This window comes from Lepisma saccharinum, chromosome 11 (genome assembly GCF_977018435.1).
Source record: "Lepisma saccharinum chromosome 11, izLepSacc3.1, whole genome shotgun sequence".
NCBI lineage: Eukaryota > Metazoa > Arthropoda > Insecta > Zygentoma > Lepismatidae > Lepisma > Lepisma saccharinum.
Genome location: NC_139239.1, coordinates 8608344 through 8620811, shown reverse-complemented (window position 1 = coordinate 8620811; position 12468 = coordinate 8608344).

The following is a 12468-nucleotide window of genomic DNA, read 5'->3' as shown; positions in this document are numbered from 1 at the left end:
GTGCACGTCTGAGTAGCTGAGCTTCACATTTACTATATCTTTCTGCAGTTCTGCCACATACGCCAGTGAAAAAGTTAGGCCGATATCCGTTACCATACAGATACGTTTTCACAAGTCAGCTTGTCCACACAGTTCGGATACAGTAATAATTTGAAATGTGTCATTCTTTCTTTCCTATTATGTTATTACTTGTAGCGAGGTTACATTGTAAGCCATAATCCTCGCTTTGGGTACCAACATAGTGTTATTGTCATGGTCTTGAAGTGCTGCATTTAACATAAGAACTAGTGAGTGAATTTAAACGGATTACAAAACATACCTCAATAATTACAGGGTAAAAGTTGTGGTGGAGTGGTTAGCACAGCACACTATGACGCCAGGGGTACCGGATTAGAATTCCTCCGGCCTGGGTATGGGTGTTTATTCTGAGTGTCCCTTCATCGATATCATCCTCACGATTAGCCAATAGAGGAAGATATACGACGTCAAATACCGAAAATCAATATAAAAGCACAGGTAAAATAATATTAATGTAAAACCGTCTTGCACAAATAATCAAAATACAAATAGGCAAACAATACAGGGAATGGAAGAAGGGAATTAGCGAAGGAAAGTAAACAACAGACACAAATAAGCTAAAGATATTTCAAATGGGACAATGCAAGAAACAGTGCTAGTGTCGTAGAAGCTACCGGCAATTTACACGCTCAGTAAATCACTGTTCTACTTCACAGCAAATTATAGAGATAACAGCAATGTGTATATATAGTTCTAAATCACAACAGCGTTCTGTAGTAGATTATTTGCACTAAATAAATACATTAACGTATGTTCGATTTTATGTGTTTCTAACCATACACAAAACGTCCTTGTTATCGCTATTCAAATGTTTTCAACAACTGGTTGCTAAGCAACAGAACAGCATACTATTACATGTCTTTCTTTTCTTTTACACGTAAGAATTCATTATACGTTTTACACAATTTGTAATCACCCGGTGGAGGCACATAGTGGTTCGGATCCTACTTTAAGCTGTAGGTCCAATCCCGATTAGCCTTACTGTGCATAAAGTGGACTTAAAACAACAAATCAATCAACAATTTGAAATCAGTCACAACAATTAACCACAGGTTAGCATTTATATAGATACTTCCTTTACATCTACTCAGATAATTCGGGTCTTATATTAACAGTAACAAATCTGTAATAGTGTGTGTGTGTGTGTGTGTGTATGTATGTATTATATGTATGTATGTGTGTGTGTGTATGTATATATATATATATATATATATATATATATATATATATATATATTATTACAGATATATAGATATATAATACGTCGTTGTAACGGAGCACCGCAGGCTTTGCACAACCTTCCATAGTCCATCTTAATGGAAACTCGGATCCGAACTCTGAAATCTTACTGGAGGCATTATTGGACTTGGGAAGGAAGAAGGTAAGATATTCTCTTGAAGTTGTCTTCCTATTCGATGCATTTTCCCTCCTCCCCCTCCACTTCCGCCTTCCTTTCTTGTTACAAACAGAAAAGACAGGCCCTAGATCTTTGGGCTTCGCTGAACCTCCCATTCTGTGGAATGATTACAATTCAGATTTCTCTTCGTTCTTTAGCATCCCCCCTCTCTTCCCCCTCTTTCCTCCTTCCCCCGACTCCTCTCGTCCTTCTTAGCAGATCAAAGACAGGCAGAGACAAAAAAAAGGGGGAGAATCTTAAGGAACGTGTGGCAGTTGAATATTCATTTTCTGTCTTTGAGACATCGTGCAGCGTGACGGGCTTCGATTCGTAGTTACCGTGGGGGAATGAGGCTGAGTGGGTGACAGTGCCAGAGATCATCTTCGGTTCTTAGTTCGCTATCACTCGTGGTAATTGAATAGTACTTATCCAGATCTGTATTAAGCTCCTCCAGAGGCTGTTCTTGCCACAATGGTAATGGGAAGAAAATGTGATTTTTGGATAATTCATTCCAATTATTGTCGTATAAAATGGTTACATTCTCTATATCTTCGTGTCCTTAATACATTTTACTAACAATATTGCCAGCCGTCTCGGATTTTATGGGACAGTCCCTTATTTTAAGTAATACCGGGTGTCCCAGAAGTCTTTCCCTGATTACAAACTTTATTCACATCCGCTATATGCAAGGTAGAGATGTGAAAGTGGTGCCAAAATGTTGGAAAACTAACCAAGTTTATTTGTTGCAGGTTTGAGTATCGTGGCTGTAGTGTAGCAGTGTCAGTGCCCAGTAAACCGGAAATGTTCACAAATCAGGAAAAAGCTCAGCGTGTCCTCTGGTATCACGAGACCCGGTCACCAATAACAGTACATAGGAACTTTCAAATGTACAGAATACTTTCGTCTGGAATATCTGCCATCAATAAGTTGGTATTTAAAAAATGGAATTCATCTTCATTCCCAAATCCTGTCAAGTCCAAGAAACATTGTATGGAATGATGCCACCCGATGTCAAGAGCATTAATTCAGGATTCCTTGTTGGCACTGACACTGCTACACTACAGCCACATTACTGCAACCTGCAACAAATAAACTTGGTTAGTTTTCCAACATTTTGGCACCACTTTCACATCTCTACCTTGCATATAGCGGACATGAATAAAGTTTGTAATCAGGGAAAGACTTCTGGGACACCCTGTATGTCCTGTGTCCGTGAAATCTTTTCCGGGAAATCAATTTTTTCATATTTAAAATTTTCGTTTGTATCCATGTTTCTGAACGCCTATATCATCATCAGCCTTTCTATCACCGATAGCAGTGCATTGTGGATCAGATATGAATTCCAGTCCCTCCCTCCCCCTCTCCCCCCGCGTGTATGAGGGCTACTACCCTGCGCTCTTCCTACTTTTTTTCCCTGGCAAGTGTATACTCTGTCCTGGGTATCTCTGGAGCAAGCGAACGAAAACAAGTCCCTGCGCAGCTAGTGACGCAAGACGGCCCAACCAATGACCACGTGGGAGGGAATGGGATTGCGTGGAGGGGGAAAAGCAACTGCCGTTAACAGCCTTCGCAGCAGCGTGTACTGCTTCGCCTGGCCACTCGATTTCCCGCCCCTCCCCTTCTCTTCCGCTATGCGCGCCCTTGCTCCAGAGAAGCCCGGAACAGAGTATAGTGCGTGTGTGCTGTTGTAGTAAGTTCTGTCCAACGTGTATCAAGATGAGTGGCAAACGTTGAATCTTCTGATACAAAGAAAATGAAACGGCTGTGTATATCTCGCAAGTCATGGTTGAAAGAAGAGGATTTTCACCTTTGGGAGAAGTTTGGTTTGGTTTAATTTCCCAATCACGAAGATGAAGATGAATGATGACGAGATGAAACTGATGAAAGGATGATCACAAACGCACATGGACAGCAAACAACACAAGCTTCACAGAGGATAATACTGGCTGCGAGTCCACACGCCAGATCCTCATTAGTCTGCAAAATACATTCCAGGGTGAACTTCGTGGAAGAGAGTTTGACACACTCCACATTTTGTTCAATAATAGTAACGATATTTGTACGAGTAAAGCAGGTTGTAAATAATGCAACAGAGTCGCAGCGATGTAATACAGCACCTATTAGTAGCTTTCTCTTAAGAGAGAACTGTTCTGAAGGTGACCAGTTTAGCAGAAGTATTTATTAGGCTATATACTGTGTTTTTGTAATTGTGTCCCTTATTTTTACTTAGTTTATCACGCGTATTTTCATCTTGATAAGATGGTCGCTCCGATCACTATATTGTGCTGTAACATGCAAAATGAAGTCGATTGTCTAGCCTTGTCTATCTCGGTGACGGAGTGGTTAGCACAGCGCGCTACGACGCCAGAGGTCTCGGGGTCGAATCCCGGGCTAACCATGGATGTTCTTTGTGAGTGTTCCTTCACCATTTCTTCATATCATCACTCACCCTCATCTTCGCAATTAGCCACAAGTGACAGAAAAGCGAAATAAAATAACTAAATTATTCAATCAAAAATTGTTTCGGATTATGTACATACAGGGCGTTGCCATACAACATCGGCAAACAACATTCCCAAATAATATTTTGCTCATGATGGACTCATTTAGAAGCTGTCAGGCGTAGAAAAAAAACCTTTTGCATTCTGCATATATGCAGCCATGTCAAAATAGATGATTGAACAAGCACAATGATGCATTCATGCCTGACCAGGATTCAAACCTGAAAACTTAAGTTCGTAGAACGTTATGATGACCACTTCTAAGAAACCATAGGAATTGTAGAACCAGATAATATTTATACAGAGTATTGGTCGTTATAATAATACTTTTTTCAGTTCAAATGCGCAGTTCAAGGTCATCCACCAACCTCCGCGCTTCCCTGTTCCTCACTCCCACTCCTATGTTCTCCGAGTGCAGCACCCAATGAACAGGGAGAAGACGTGTGTTGGTTCTGTTTGGAGGGGAACAGGTGACTGCGCGGGGAGACGATGCCGTGACCTTGAAGCGCAGTTTGGAAATAAAAGCAGTATAATCGAGTTTGTCGATAAACCGATATGTAAAGGTCGACCGATAAATTTACTATCGATTGATATATCGACTCCATTTCTAATACAGATATCGTAGTTCAATAATATGAATGGACATTTGAAGGTTTTGAAATTCTGAAAAGAGTATTTATCATCCCTATTTTTCTCATCAAGCAAAAAAATTCGCCATCTCCTTTCCCATTATGAGATGCCATTAACAGCATTCTGAGCGACTCATATTGAGAAGGCCTTTTGCTTGATCGGATGTTCCGCCGGGAAGCTTGTGGTTCGTCATAACTCACTGTTGGAGATTTTAAGCAATGTAGCCAACTGAGAAGATTAAAATGCCACTATTTTTCTCCTGTGCTTGAATATAGTGTAAGACATGTATGTCTCTTCGTGGTTTTAACGTGATGCATTACACCATTACATCATTATTCATACCCTATAAATGCAAACGCTACTTAAATGACTGTAAATGGATCACTCTGTGGACTTCTGATTTCATAGCACATTACTGTAACCATAAGTGAAATCCTCAATGTACAGTTACTCTTTTCCAATGTTTATCTAGACGCCTCGGCAGTCTCCTGTGTTCAGTGGTCGACTCGTGATCTCTTTGCCGTAGATTCCAGGTTGAAGTACCACCTTGAGCATGTGAACCTTCATTTTCATCTATTCCTCATCGTCACGATTAGCCCAACGTGGTAGGAAAGCGACGATTGATTGTCTTATTGATTTGGTTAATTTTACTTCGCTTTCCTCCCTTTTTTGACTAATCGCGAAAATGGTGATGAGTGATGATATGGTGAAATTGATGAAGGTCTACTACAATGAACACCCTGGGATCGAACCTGGGACTCCTGGCACCGTAGCGCGTTGTGATAACCACTCCGCCACGGGAAAACGACAAGAAGTAAGGAAAAAAACAAATACTTGTGTTTATCTACTCGTCTGAATTCATCACTCATACTCTCCAGAGATTGCTTTCCGGTGGAGGCACATTTCAACAAATCAGCTTGCTTTAACTGTAGATTCAGTCTGCATTAGCCAGTCTGTACATGACGTCATCATTGATTCATATCATCTAAATGTTTCTAGAGAGGCATAGGAAGCAACATACAGGGTGATTCTAAAGGTATAGTACAAACGAAAACCACAGATACCTCCCATGAAATAGAGACGAAAGTTCCCCTTCCACTTTGCCGAATGCCTCCGTGAGGAGCTAGACAACGCCGAAAACGTGTGAAAATGAACTTCACACCTCTGTACAGCCAGTACCAGTGAAGATAGAAAGGCGGAACAAACGAAGTCAAAAGGAACACCAAAGTCGCCCATCCGAAAAACACTAGGCGGCAGCTGCGCAACGCATGCGCATGGGGTTCCACAAAGGAAATAGGAGTGTCTCGCAAGACAAGTGAAGGGAAAGGGTAGCGATCGACAACGGTAGGGACAAAAGAAGCAATGAAGCATGAAGTAACAATTGCACAGCGGGAAACAAACACATGCAGCGCGTGGGGAGTCCCCAAACACAGTGGGGAGACACCGCAGCATGAACAAAGCACAGTTCAACAAAAGAGAAAGAGGACCGGACGGGGAATGGTACCTGTCAAGGAGACAACAAATGCGGGACGAGGGATTCCCCGTAGCAGCACCGAGGGGATGTCACACAGAGGTCGTGCGCCAGCAGGACAAACACAGCAACTACGGGCACAGGAGGTTTATTGCCACGCAAAGGTGCACTTACAGATAGGAATAGTACGTAGTACGTAGTCGTACCCCAGACTGACGTTGTTACAAAAGTTGCTCAAATTGACGACCACCACATTCAATGCAGGCATTGCAGCGTCGCAGGAAATTCTGGCGAACCCTATCAAAAATCCCTGGCATGGTACACACCTCGGCCGATGCTGCAAGTATCCGCGCTACCAATGTTTCCTTGTCAGGCACCGGGGTCTCGTAGACGAGTGTTTTCAGATGGCCCCACAAGAAGAAATCCATTGGTGTGAGGTCAGGCGAACGGGCGGGCCAGGGGACGGGGCCCTCTCTGCCGATCCAGCGCTGTGGGTAGGTATGGTGCAAAAGGGTTCGCACTGTGCCATCAAAATGTGCAGGCGCTCCATCCAATTGAAACCACATACGATGTCGCACGTTGAGGGGTACATCTTCTACCAGCTCTAGAAGGACTGATGCAAGAAAGGTGCGATAGAGGCGGCCATTTAAACGTGGTGGCAGCAGGTATGGACCGATAATCTGTTCATCGATGATACCTGCCCAGATATTCACTGCAAACTGGGTCTGATGGTGCACCTCGACTGCTGCATGTGGATTTTCATAATCCCACACATTGCTGTTTCGGCAATTGAAGATGCCATCACCGGTGAATGTTGCCTCGTCCGTGAAAAGCACATGGCGCAAAAAACGGGGATCGTCGGTACAAAACTGCAACAGTCGTTTACAGAATTCCACACGTCGTGGGTAATCCCCAGCCTGCAACGCGTGGACTCGCTGTGGATGATAGGGATACAGCAGATCATCATGAAGGACACACCACACTGTCGACTGTGATACTCCCACTGCACGTGCAATGCTACGGGTGCTAGTGGACGGTGTGTCGTCCACGCGAGCAAGTACGTCCTCCTCGACCGCCGCGGTGCGCACATGTCTTGGGTGACCGACATGATGGCCTGCACGTAACACACCCGATTCACCAAGGGTACGGTGCACGTTCGAAAACAACCTGCTGTCGGGTTGTCGCCTCTCCGGATACCGTCCGCGATAAAGGCGTGCAGCTGCTCGGCCATTGCCATCTGCAAGGCCGTAGACAAAATGCATGTCATTCAGTTCTACAAATGTGTAGCGTTCCATGGTACGGTGAGGATAGTGCTAATTATGGAATACTGTACTGCAGTGCACAGGTGGCACACACACACACACACTGGTCACAACGGCTTCGAAACAACGTACTCAATTGTCGTACGTCAAGCACACCACCACCGCACCGGCTCTTTCACTGATACGCTCCCTGACGCTGCACTTCCAATCAGCCCACACGTCCGCACGGCGCTGTGGTACAATCAGCTGACGTTCCTGAGCCACCCGTGCCTGTGCTCTTCACTACCTGACCACTGCCGCCAGGTGCGGCCATGTACTCTGGGGTCTTGTCATCGTGGAACACATGTAGCGTCCTTCATTCTTGCCCCATTCACCCACAACACGTACTTCGTCCGTCTTGCTCAAGCCGACGGGGAGCACTACGTACGATCGTGTGGTGTTTGTGTACACCAATGTGGGGTAACCCAGCAGTTGAACAGACGTGCATACCCCCACGTAGCTTCATTACACGATTGTCCCACGCAGTTTATCTGTCCAGCCTTGCTCGGCCCGGTCTCACACCCACACGGCAGTGTGCGGCTGCGGTGGTGTGAGGCCACGCTTGGTTTCGGAGCGGAAGGCTGCGGCCGAGGAGGGACTCGAGTTGTTCGGCTGGGGTTGCGCTCGGAAGAAAGCAGCCGCGTCAGGTCTGGGAACGGTGGACCTGGTGATCGGGATGGAAACATTCCGACCTCGTCCATTAGCCTTTTGGATCCCAAGCTTCTCGAACGAGATACCCAACTGTAACCCTCACGGTCCCAAGCGTCTCGATCGAGACGCTGTGTCAAGGTCGTAGTTTTTACGTTATAACTTTTCTATTTTTGGCTAGAATTTCGATTTTTTTCTTTTATATTGTTCCTAACACATGTATTTAACAGAAATGTTTCTTGCACATTTTTTTTTCTTCATGAAAATGGAGGTGAAAAGGCGGGAAAAGGGACTTCTCTTTTCAAGGGAAAATATAAATTTCAAACATTTCAACAATTTTTAAAAATAATTTTTGGGGGTTTTCTCCCTTCCCCCTCCATATATACGTCAAATTTGCATAAATTTTGCATTTTGTGCATTTTGAAAAAAAATTTGGGGGGGCGGGGGGAAACGCCATTTTTTTAAGAAAAGTATTTTTGAGGGGATTTCCCCCCTTTCCCCATCCATATGTACGCCGAATGTGCATAAATTATATATCGTCTGAATCTGTGATTCATTCTGCGTACAACGGTATATCTTTCATATTTCTAGGGCATTTAGTTTGAGCTATAGTCGTTTCAAGGTACCGCTGCATTTTGAAGCTTGAATCAGTGGCGTGCCCACCATTCCTTTTGGGGGTACAACTCAAGTTACATTGGTCATACGACAATGATGCAAATATTTTTGTGTTCCTTACATGCCAGCGATAATTTCTATGTGCATTTTGAACTTTTCATATCCTTTTTTTCGGGGGGGCGGGGAGGGGCGAAACCTCATTTTTTTTAAAAAAAAAGTATTTTCAGGGGATTTCCCCCCTTTCCCCCTCCATATATACGCCGCAGGTGCATAAATTATATATCGTCTGAATCTGTGATTCATTCTGCGTACAACGGTATATAGTTCATATCTCCAGGGAAAATAGTCTCTGAGCTAAAGTCATTTCAAGGTACCGCTGCATTTTGAAAGTAGTGCAGTTTAGCCGGTTCAACGCCATCAAGTGGTGAGCTGAAGTGGTGCGCAGTGTTGCCAGCTCCTCACTCGAAAAAATCACCAAGGTTTTTGTTTTTGGGTCTAACCTAACCTAAAGCAAGGAGGTGGCAACCTTGCTTGAGGTATTTTCTCGCAGTGTTGCCAACTCCTCACTCGAAAAAAAATCACCAAGGTTTTTTTTTGGGTCTAACCTAGCCTAAAAGCAAGGAGCTGACAACCTTGCTTGAGGCTTGCCTTACAGTGCATAAAGCAAGGTTGCCAACCCACTGGTACTTTTGCCATAGCCTTTTACAAGAAAAAAAAGAGAGAGGGAAGAGTTAAACAACCGACAGCTTACCCACAGCTTTTTTTGCTCTAACCTAACCTAAAGCAAGGAGCTGGCAACTTTGCTTGTGCAATCAACCCGGTTGATCGCCCCTCAAGTGGAGATCATTGTTGCCAACTCCTCACTCGAAAAAAAATCACCAAGGTTTTTTGCTCTAACCTAACCTAAAGCAAGGAGCTGGCAACTTTGCTTGTGCAATCAACCCGGTTGACCGCCCCTCAAGTAAAAATCAGCGTTGCCAACTCCTCACTCGAAAAAAAAATCACCATGGTTTTTTTGGTCTAACCTAGCCTAAAGCAAGGAGCTGACAACTTTGCTTGAGGCTTGCCTTACAGCGCATAAAGCAATTTTTGCCAACCTACACACACTAAACAAGGAGAGCCGACAACAAATATGTACTGCCGTAAAAGAGAGAGAGATGGGTGGATGGTAATATAGTATGTGTGTGCGTGTGCGCGTATAATATGTAGCATTATTAACTAGAGTGTGTTGGCAATTTACTTACAACTAAAAAAAATAGAGATGCCAACTTTGCTGTAAGATGAAGAGAGAGAGAGAGATTTATGGCTGGCAAGAGTAATGAGCGAATGCGCCATATCGTAATTTTCCAACTCCGTATATCGCGACCTTTGTAAACCTCTCTCGGGGGAACATTGTAACACAAACAAACAAACAAAATAATAATTGTTGTTTTTAGGATACCTGGCCCCTATAACCTCGCCAGGGTGCGTGGTGCCCAACCAAAAAAGTAAAAGGTTTTCTAACGGCTGCGGTTATAGATTACCGCACCTCTGTAGAGTTTCACGTGTTTTTTTTTTTTTCCCCCAAACTTCCATGAAACCCTACAGAGGACCTCCGTAATGCATGCAACGTGTACTAACGACTCTAGTGTTATTTGATGTTGTGATATTTTTGGATATAGAGTTTTATTGTGAGATATAGATAAAAATAATTATGTTTATTATAATATTTTCTTGATGAAGATGGAGAATATGTGTGTGTTACAAATAAAGTTGCATGCTTTTTTCTAGTGTGTGTGTATGTGTTTTTGATGTTCGACAGCATCTGAAACGATAAAAAGAAATTTTATTGTTAATTTTCACGTGTAAAAACAACAACAAATTTTTTTTGTGCAAATTTTCTGATTGTCTCTCGTGCTATAGTGCAAAAAGATATTGTAACTGATAACTAACGAAATTGACATTTGTAACTGATCTGAACTAGTGAAATTCGTATTGTGCCATTGTAACTGATTGTGCTAGTCCAAAAAATTTCTTATTTGTGCAAGAAAAGATGTTAAAAAACTTGTTAAAACTGCTCTGTGACCCTCTCGTTCTTCACGTCGTAGGCGAAGGACTTCTCTGCAATCAGGATGACACTGCATAGGGTATCCTCGGGCAAGGCATCGTGGAACTCGCAGACGACCTTGATGTTGGTTCGATCGTTGACCACAACCTTCTTTCTCTTAGATGTGTTGATGACGGTCATGGGTCTCCGTGCTTTGAACTCGCTGGGCGTGTAGTACATGTCCACGCTTCCCTCGGTCACGCGTTTGTAAGCCGAGAACGCTTCGTAAAGTTTGAGGTAATCGTTTTTGGTCACGTCGAGGTTGTAATTCTCGCGCGGGAACACTTCGTTGCGTCCATTCTTCAGATAAACGTTCTTGATCTTGCAGTCGTCGAACTTGCTGGAATCTTTCTCCTGGTTGTTATCGCGCCCGGTCTGAAAAAGCACTACGACGAAATCTGGCATGTCGAACTGTATGTTGTTGAACTGCGTCGTCACGTCGAATTCCATGTGACTTCCCGACGCCATCTTCTGCACGCACTGGTAACCGTGAAAGTGAATCAACACCTGCGGACTTTTTAAGATCTCCGCTTTGTACTTGAGGGCGTAGTTTGTTTCGTATTCCACCACCGGCATTCTCAATTCCATGCTTTGGATGACGCACTTGGCCGCTTCGGGTAAAGTATTGGCTATCGGCGTGGTGCCGTCCGGACCCAAAGTAGCGTATCGCATCAGTGCGTCGTTGTCGTTGGCCGCTCTTCGAAACGTGATCCTCAGTCCTCCCTTCCACATGATCTCCTTGTAGTCCGAGAAGAAACCAGGCAGCAGACGCATGGGAAAGAGCACCGTGTGACTTTTCGTCGATATTTTGGTTCCTGCTTCGAATCCTCCCGCCTGATAGTATGCTGCATCCGTTTTGGATAATTTCAACGTTCCCACTGCCGTCGACGTGATGCCTGGATAATCTATTCTGTCGATGACGGTGTTGTGTTTCCTCACCTCCACCTGCGAGAACAGGTGAGGCACGAAGTTGTCTACGAGTATCAAGTTTGCTGCTGCGGGAAACGTGTCTCCGCTTTCTTTCTTCACCACGTCGAATTGAAGGTAGAGGTCCGCTCTGTGAGGATGAACGAACCCATCCCCTACGTCCACATCGTATTCGATCTCCCTGTTCGCCTCGTTGAGATTGGCGAACGTGCGACGGTTGGGAGGGAAAGATTGCAATTCGTAACTTTCGATTTGCTCCATTTTACATGTATGGTTATTTATTATACGTTGATCTCCACGATGGCAGTAGTTGTTGCACCTGCGAAATCCACCACGTCTCCTTTCTCGTTCGTCACCACCAACTCTATGTCGTCTATGCGGTTGCGACATACTGGAAAATAGATCGGCGAAGAGGGCGTGTAGATGATCGGTTCCATGAACTCGGAACTGGGTTTGAACGTGGCGATGATTCCCGTCTGCTTGTGACTTCCCAGTAATCCGTCCGAGGATTTCGTGATCATGCCTTCCGCCACGTTACAGTGTACGTTCAGAGTCTCTATGGCCAAGAATTTAGGAATGTTGGTTGCTACGTGCTTGATGCCAGCTTCGAGTTTGGTGTTGTTCTCGAAACCTAAAAGTTCTCCCATGGTGCCCAGGTCCACGGTCTCCGTCGCGGATAGGATTTCCACTCTGTGCGTGACCGAATTTTGAGAAAGATACGTGCCTTTGGGTAATTGAGCTTGCAAAGTAGAAAGATTGTATTGTCCTGGCGTGACGACGATGTGTTCACTTCCGACGCTAATTTTGTTGTTGTG